This window comes from Grammomys surdaster, unplaced genomic scaffold (assembly GCF_004785775.1).
Source record: "Grammomys surdaster isolate TR1022 unplaced genomic scaffold, NIH_TR_1.0 349, whole genome shotgun sequence".
In the NCBI taxonomy this organism is placed as follows: Eukaryota; Metazoa; Chordata; class Mammalia; order Rodentia; family Muridae; genus Grammomys; species Grammomys surdaster.
In genome coordinates, this window is record NW_021604768.1 from 580,433 (window position 1) to 588,475 (window position 8,043).

The 8,043-nt window shown below is 47.0% G+C and overlaps 1 pseudogene; it reads right to left on the reverse strand.

Annotated features, from left to right (window-relative positions):
* LOC114630952 overlaps positions 1 to 6,133 on the reverse strand; it is a 9,275-nt pseudogene extending 3,142 nt beyond the window's left edge.
* Positions 6,134 to 8,043: the final 1,910 nt, after the last annotated feature.

Here is an 8,043-nt window from a genome sequence, read left to right on the forward strand (position 1 = left end):
ATATATATATATATATATATATTCTGATCAGAATTTTTCCAGCCCTTCTTTTTTCACTGGGGAATCTTATTAGCAGTTTGTACCTCAAGATACAAAGCAGTACCACTGTTATTCTCATAACCTTCAAAAGTGGAACAAAAAAATGTGTCATTATTAATATATCTATATCTATCTATCTATCTATCTATCTATCTATCTATCTATCTATCTATCTATGATGGCAGTCATTGAGAACATCCTTGCTGATCACATAGCATACCCAGTATGAACAACCCAGACAGGCATGGATTTCAACCTTTAAGCCTCTCAGAAAATAATGGGGAAAAGCTATTCCCTGTTTCTCATACTTTTTCCAATGAAAAAAATGCTAGAGTTTGTGGGGCTGTGGAAATCCTGGGTGTTTGGCCACGCCCCCAGAACCCAGAGACATAACAAGAGGTCTCGTGTAACATGCAGTGGGTCACGTACTGCACAGGTAGAGGGTGGGGAAACAGGTCTCTGCCTCAAGATTTACATATTACCTAAAGGCCCTAGCCTCTCTTTTTCCCCGTCTTCCCAATATAAGCAAGCCCTTCCTGGCATTTTGTGGGAGAGCATGCCATCTAGATACAACTATCAACATGAGCCATAAAACTTCCATGTCTTCAATTCCACATATCTCCTGGGACTCTGAACTCTCTTTGTGTAAGTGGGAATCTCAAACCAGGGGAAAGCCTTTTCCACCATCCCTGCAATCCCAGCTGCAGCCGTCCGTGGGACACTCTCTCTACTCCAGCAGTCCCTCTCTGTGCTCCCTGCTCCAATGGTCTGTGGAGCTCTCTCCCCTGTAGTGGTGGTCCGTGCACCAGGGCCTTCACAGGCTGCCCCGTCTCTGCTCTGTTCACCCCCTTCTCCCCTGTGCCACTGCTCCGGGACCCTGCGGCTGCCTGTAACGTGCAGACTCCCGGGATGACACACTGACACCCGCCCCATGTGCGCCCCATGCACCTCGTGCGAGTTTTGAACCACAGCTGGCGCCCCATGTGGGGCACGACACCCATGGACTTCGAGAATGAACAAGCCACTTCCAACAGGGTGTGGCATCTAAACTCTTCCTGTTTCCTCAGGGCATCCCAAGTGTTCCCTTGCCTCCCACAGCCGCCATCACACTGGGTCCCCGCTCTCCCTTTCACAGTCATCCACAGGACTCTCTCTCTCCTCTGCAATCTCGGTCCCTCTCTGCACTCCCTGCTCTAGCAGTCTGAGGAGCTCTCTCCCCTGTAGTGGTGGTCCGTGCACCGGGGCCTTCCCAGGCTGCCCCGGCTCTGTTCTGGACACCTCCTTCTCCCGTGCCCCACTGCTCTGGGACACTGCGGCTGCCTGCAGTGTGTGGCCAAGTCCTGAGTCCCCCCGACTGAGCTGCGGTTCTCAGGATGGCCTCAGCCACGAGGCTTGGGCACACACCTGACCCCGTCCACGCCCTGCATGAGTTTTGAACCACAGCTGGTGCACCAACAAGGGACAAGACACCTACGGACTTCAAGAATGAACAAGCCATTTCCAACAGGGTGCAGTGTCTAGACTCTTCCTGTTTCCTCAGTGCACCCCATGCATTCTCTTGCCTCTATTCTGCTACGCATCCACAGACCCTCAGAATAGAGGCCAATATCAGCATGCTGGCATGTCCAAGCACAAAGCCACATGCCCCCACAGTCTGCCTGCTGCACCCCCAACCCACCGCGGTGTCAGGGGCCCAGAGCAGATATTCGAGAGTCTTGCATCCATGTCAGCTGAAATCTGGCTGAGTTCATTCCCGTCCAAGTACCAAGCTTTCTGTGTCCGCTTCTGCTCCATTACGGTGATCTATGCCTCCCTGAGACATCTGTTCCAGACAGGAGACGTAGACAACCTCACACCCACATGCTCTCAAGGCACTCGGGCCACCATCTTTCCCCAGGTTAGTGGCGGACAATGTGTACAGAGCCAGCTCCAAAAGCTCTCCCCACTGGTGCCTGCAAGAGCCGTGAGTTACATCTCTGTCCATCCATCCTCCACCTCCACTCTCTCTTCTTCTTGTGTTCCTGGCTAACATCTTTTCTCTAATTGTTAACTACAGTCTAACTCTTGCCTAGTTCAAAAGACTAAGTTTCTCTCTCCACATGTTCTCTACAAGATGGCGGAGACTCCTTAATCTCCATTCTTTACCCCTCCCCCCAAAATTCTCCCATGCTCTGTCTGCCAGCAGAGGTTTTCCCCTCCCCCTCTGTCTTTCTCACAATTGAAAGTGCCAGAGCGCTGCCTGGCAGCTTCTCCCAAGAGCTACTGGCTCCATGCCTGACTCTAGATGTCTTCCTCCCATGACTTAGATCAAGCTCCTATATTTCTTGCTTTGAGCTTTTCTTCAAAGTTGGCCTTTCCTTTTCTCTAAGAAAAACAAAGGGGGGAATGCCCTGGCTTCTAGAAGCCCCCCCCCCACTGCTTTTAAACCCTTCATTAATAATTTTCTCCCAAACAGGGATACATACAGTAATGTTTGTGCTTTTAAACCAAAAACTTTTCACCTTTTGTTTTAATATTTACTTTTCTCTCTAATCCAACACTTTCTTCAACTTTTAAAATTTCTTCAAGGTATGAAAGTCATCTAAATTTAATTCCACAGGTTAAATCAACATGCTGACCACCATCTTTCAGCTTTTAATTAACAACTGATTTCCTTTCACAACCAAACTGTGCATGCCTATACCAGATACAATCAACACAATGTTTTTTCCTTCAGCCATCCAAAACCAGACTCAAAGATCTTTCAGGACTAAAATGTTTTGAAACATCCTTGCCTTTCCAGGAGTAATTTAATGCTTGATATACAGGTTTCCAGACATCTTCCCACCAGAGATGCCAATTCCCTGTGATTATACCCACAGATCCAGCAGAGACAAGCTGACACTGAGACAGCGCCACCTCCTGGAACCTGCCAAGCTGCCTTCTCCCAGTCATCTCGTCTGACCTAAGACCCAGAGATGCTAGCTAAGACACAGAAACACATGCTGAGATAGAAGACACACTTGTGCCACCTGCTGACTTGCCAAAAATGCTGACTCGGTCAGGGTTGCCTCCAAAATGAGCAATGTTCTGCTTGACCCAGCGTAGAGCAGCCACTTGGTCCAGGTAGCCCCAGTTGCCTCTGGCATGCTCATCTCCAGTGCTAAAAAGTGCAAGGAACAGAGATCACAGAGCTGTTTTATTTCTGTTTAATAGTAAGCTACCAGTGCCTTATCTAGCCCTGGGCTCACCTGAAGAAGCCCAGGATACTTAGGCAGTACTGGATAGTGACCACTACCACATCCTCACTGGCTGCCAGCATGGACCCATCACACGTGGATGTCATGCCTACAATGAGTGCACCTCCATGGATCCACACCATCACCTGGAGAAATCAGGATAATACCAAAAGACTCCTTCACATCCCAAGCTACACTGGACTGCCTATTAGATCATCAACTGCTTTGTCTCTGCACAGGTACACATACAGAAAGAATTCTGGTCTTGGGCCACAGATGGACCACTCTAGTCCAATCAGGATTTTTTCAGCCCTTCTTTCCTCACTGGGGAATCTTATTAGTGATATACAAAACAGTGCCACTGTTATTTCAAACCTTCAAAAGTGGAACAAAAAGAGGTGTCATGGGCTGGAGATATGGCTCAGCAGTTAAGAGCACTGACTGCTCTTCCAGAGGTCCTGAGTTCAATTTCCAGCAACCACATGGCATCCAAAGCCCTCTTCTGCTGTATCTGAAGACAGTGACAGTGTACCCACACACATGAAATAAATAAATGAATAATCAATCAATCAATCTTTAAAAATGGAGTGTCTTCATGAATGTCACTTCCTGCCTATTATCCAAAAGGATTACCAAATCTCATTGGTGCAACAAATATTCCAAAGCTAGAAATTTGAGTACCCTTAGTGTTCTGCCCTTGAGTACCTGCATGGATCTGTGGGCTCAAGTTGGGAGATTGAGTCCCTAATAGATCAAAGAGCCAAGCCTCTGCCATCTCAGAACTCGAATTCTCTGTGCCCCACACCGGAAATTCAGCTGCCCACTATGTCTGAAAAGCTCTTCTTGGACCTATACGGAAACTCTCTCATCTGAGCCCACATTGATGAGGCTCAGTTTATTTTCTCCTTTCCAATCTGCCTGAGAGCTCCCTTCCACCCAGTTGACCATGGCTTGAACTCACAGGCAGGTTAGAGCCCTCATGGGCATGGCTGGTGTATAGATGCTGAGGTATAGGCAGTCTTGAGACATAGAGACAGGAAACCTTATTACCTTAATTTTCAAATTTTCTGAGTTCAGTTCATCTATATCTTATACACACCTGGTAGCAATGACAGACCTTTATTCTAAGAGATATGCACTGCATGAAAAACCACACTCTTAATCTAAATTTGTTCACAACTACTTCTGTTGTTCTTCCTTTTGAGGCTAAAACGTGATCCTCTTGCAAAGTCCCATTCTAACAAGGTAAAGGCAATGGGGTTCATGGAAACTGGAATACAGCCTGGCTTCCAGTTCGGTGGGGGCCCGGATGCTCTTCTTTCTGAGTTAGGGGTTGAGAGTTCCAGGGGTCTCTATGAAAATAACTCACTGCCTGTGTTGACATTCACCACTTCCTCTGTGCTCTTTAAGGCCTGGTGTGATGGTTGGTTTTGTTCATTGACTTGACACCTGGGGGAGAAGTCTCAGTGAGGGCTTGTCTAGATCAGGTTGACCTTGACTCTCATGGATTTTCTTGATTATTTTAATGAAGGTGGGAAGACATTCACATCATGGGAGGAACGGTTCCACAGAGAATAAGCTTCTACACCAAGGTCATAGAACGTGAGCTGAACATGAAGAGGAGCTGATCAGGAGCAGAAATGTGTGCATTTTTTACTCTATTCTGATTACAAAGATGGTGAAAGGACCAACTCCCTTCAGGTTTTTTGTTGGCAAATAGCCATTACCCTGCTCTCCATGGGGATTTGAAGTGTATTCTACTGGACATGAAAATTCCTAGTAGAAACACATCAACCTTGGCAGTGAAAAGTTGGCTCCTGAGAAGTCTTGTCTTTGCTTTGCTGTGCAGTACTAGAGTTAACTCACTGTGGGTGACAGACTCTGACCAAGATCTAGCAAAATGGATCTACTCTAAACCTGAGCACAAATTCATTAAAGATTCCTGAACACAAAGAGCAGATTGCTATGGAGCTGAGATGAAGGGAACACTATAATATGGTACAGAGCTCAGGCCTAAAGTCCTTTGGACCACAGAACTTACATGGCAGGGTGGGATGTCCCATCTCTCACACCACTCCATGGTTCAGGGGCCTCAGGAGGTGCAAAGCACAGTGGTCCTACAGGAGGCTTGGCAAAGGGAATTCCCAGGAATGTGTAGACACCAGTTTCTATATCTTTCACATGGACAAGGCTGCCTCTCACCTGGCTTGTGTGTGTGTTCCTGATGGGGCTGGCTGAGTACTGGCCTGTGGGTTGAGAGATGCCATAAAGATTAGTTCTGCTCAGGCAGCTGCTACTACACTGTTACCTGGTAGGTGTGGAAGAGCTCTTAAGGCCTCTCAGTTCCTATGTGGGATGTACGGGTGGGGTTTTCCCTAACTTCCACAGCTGGGGACCTCTCCCAGGATCCTTTTGAAGAGTACCAGGACACTTCTCAGTGTGTTCACCAAAAAGGTAACACAGTGAGAAGACAGCAGCACAAACATATCATCATTGTCATTATCATCCAAGGTCAGTGATAAAGCCAGCCACAGCTATGGGAGCACACAGGAGGGAACAGGAGGGAACAGGAGGGAACCATCCCTCCAACCTCTTCTCCTCATCTGCATCCCAGGCAGGCCTCTTTAGATCCTCTTTCGTGAGGCATTGAGAGGCATGTACTTTACACACTTCCCTATTTCATCTACACCCTGTCATCTCCTCCCTACCTGATGTTTTACTTTTCACAAGCTCAGCCTCTGACTCTGCAGAATTGGGCAACTCTGATCCTGGTCCCCATTTCCCACTTAGGGAGCCTTACCCTGCATGTGGCAGAGGAGAAGCAGGAGTCCACAGGCTACAGCATTCAGCCAGCAGGGAAGTCTATCCTGTAGCATGATGGACTTCTAGGCCTGAGTCTGTGCCGTTACGAGTGGCAGGTTTTCAACAACAGGAAACACAATATGTGGGCATTGTTCAGGAAGGAATTTGACCTAGTGTGACAAAGGGAGAAGTTTTATTGGGCAGAACAAAGTTCTTATTGCAAGGGAGCTTCACTGACTAGTCCTAAATGACAGAAGCAAATGGCCAGAAGGCAGAGCAAAGCCACTTCTGAAGTTTCTTTCCTTGGCCCACAAAAAGGCATAGTGCATTGGCTAATTTTATGTCAACTTGACACAAGCTACAGTCATCAGAGGGAACGGAGCCTCAACTGAGAAAATGTCTCAGAAAATAGTCAGAGGCTATAGACAAGCTGATAAAGCATTTTCTTATTTAGTGATTGATGGAGGAGGGCCCGGCTCATTGCAGATGATATCACCCCAGGCTGGTGGTCCTTCATTATATAAGACAACAGGCTGAGCAAGCCATGAGGAGGAAACCAGTGAGCAACACTGCATCACTCCTTGTCTCTGGGTTCCTGCATGCTTCTTTCCTGCTTTTCATGATGACCTGTCATATGGAATTGTGAGCAAAATAAACCCTTTCCTACCCAAGTTGCTTTCGGTCATGGTGTCTCATCATGGCAATAGTGATCCCAACAAAGACTCATAGAGTGGCTTCTGAAGCCCCTCTGGGATACCAAGAGCCCTGTCCTCAAATCTGAAGTCACCATGATCCCTATCCTATCCATCAACCCACTGCAGATACTGGAATGAAGATCAGGAAGCAGAAAGCTGTAACAGGAGAAGCCACAGGTCTCCTGTGAATAGGTACATAATCAAGATGCCACAGACAGAGTGGTATGCAAGGGCAGGAGCTCTGAGTATGACATCTACCCTCAAGGCTACTGTGCACTGTCAAGACTCAGAGGCCCTTGCACCCTATAATGACGTTAGGATATATATATATATATTCCCTGTTCGGTCATGGTAGCTTCATTGAAACACTGCAGTTCTGCATGAAAGTCCTCATTTCCTATTCTATCCACTCTATCCACTCTATGCCATGGCTTCTCTAATGGCCAAATCCTTATAAGAAAACTTCAATCATCTATCTACTTTTCAAATATTGTTTAATGTTTCATATTCACTTATGATTGTATGTGTATGTAAGTATGTACACATGCACATACACATATGGGCATTCATGTGTCATGGCTCATATGTCGAAATAAAGGGACACTTGAAGGAGTCAGTTGTCTCCTTTTACCATGTGAGTCTTGGAGATTAAACTCAGGTTGTTTGTCAGAGTTTGCAGTCCTTACCATCTGAGCAATCTTCCCAGGCCACACTTGGTGAACATATCATGGGCATTGCTGGGGACAAGTAAAGGGTGGATGGGGAATGGAGGACAGTGGATCTTGACAGGTGGGGAACCTGTGTGCTGGAGTTAGGTTACAGCTGGGATTGTGCATGTAGCAGCTGAAGGGAGTGGCTAACATCATCATCAGGGTGGAGATAGGGACAGAAAGCCCAGCATGCACTGGGAAGGGCTCAGATCTAATCTTAGCACATCTTTTGAGCTATCAGAGCCTCTGTTTCCTTCACTGGGCAGTGAGCTCAGGCATTCTTCAGGTGCTCATCTGGATCCCCATCCTGCTCATGAAGAGGGGGGAAAAAAGGAAGACTCATACCTGCTGCCACAGAAGGAGGATCCAAAAACAAAGAAAATATTCTTCCCAGGGTCTGCCTACCTGTTGTGTGGTAGCTTGACATCTTTGAAAAGGTTAGGTGTGTGCTGGAACTCACAGAAGTAAACAGGGAGGACCCTGGGGTTGTTGAAATATAGGTCCTTACCTGGACCCATGCCACCTCATCTTTTGTGTAAGATATCTTACCCTAAGATTATCTGGAATCACATGGCTAGA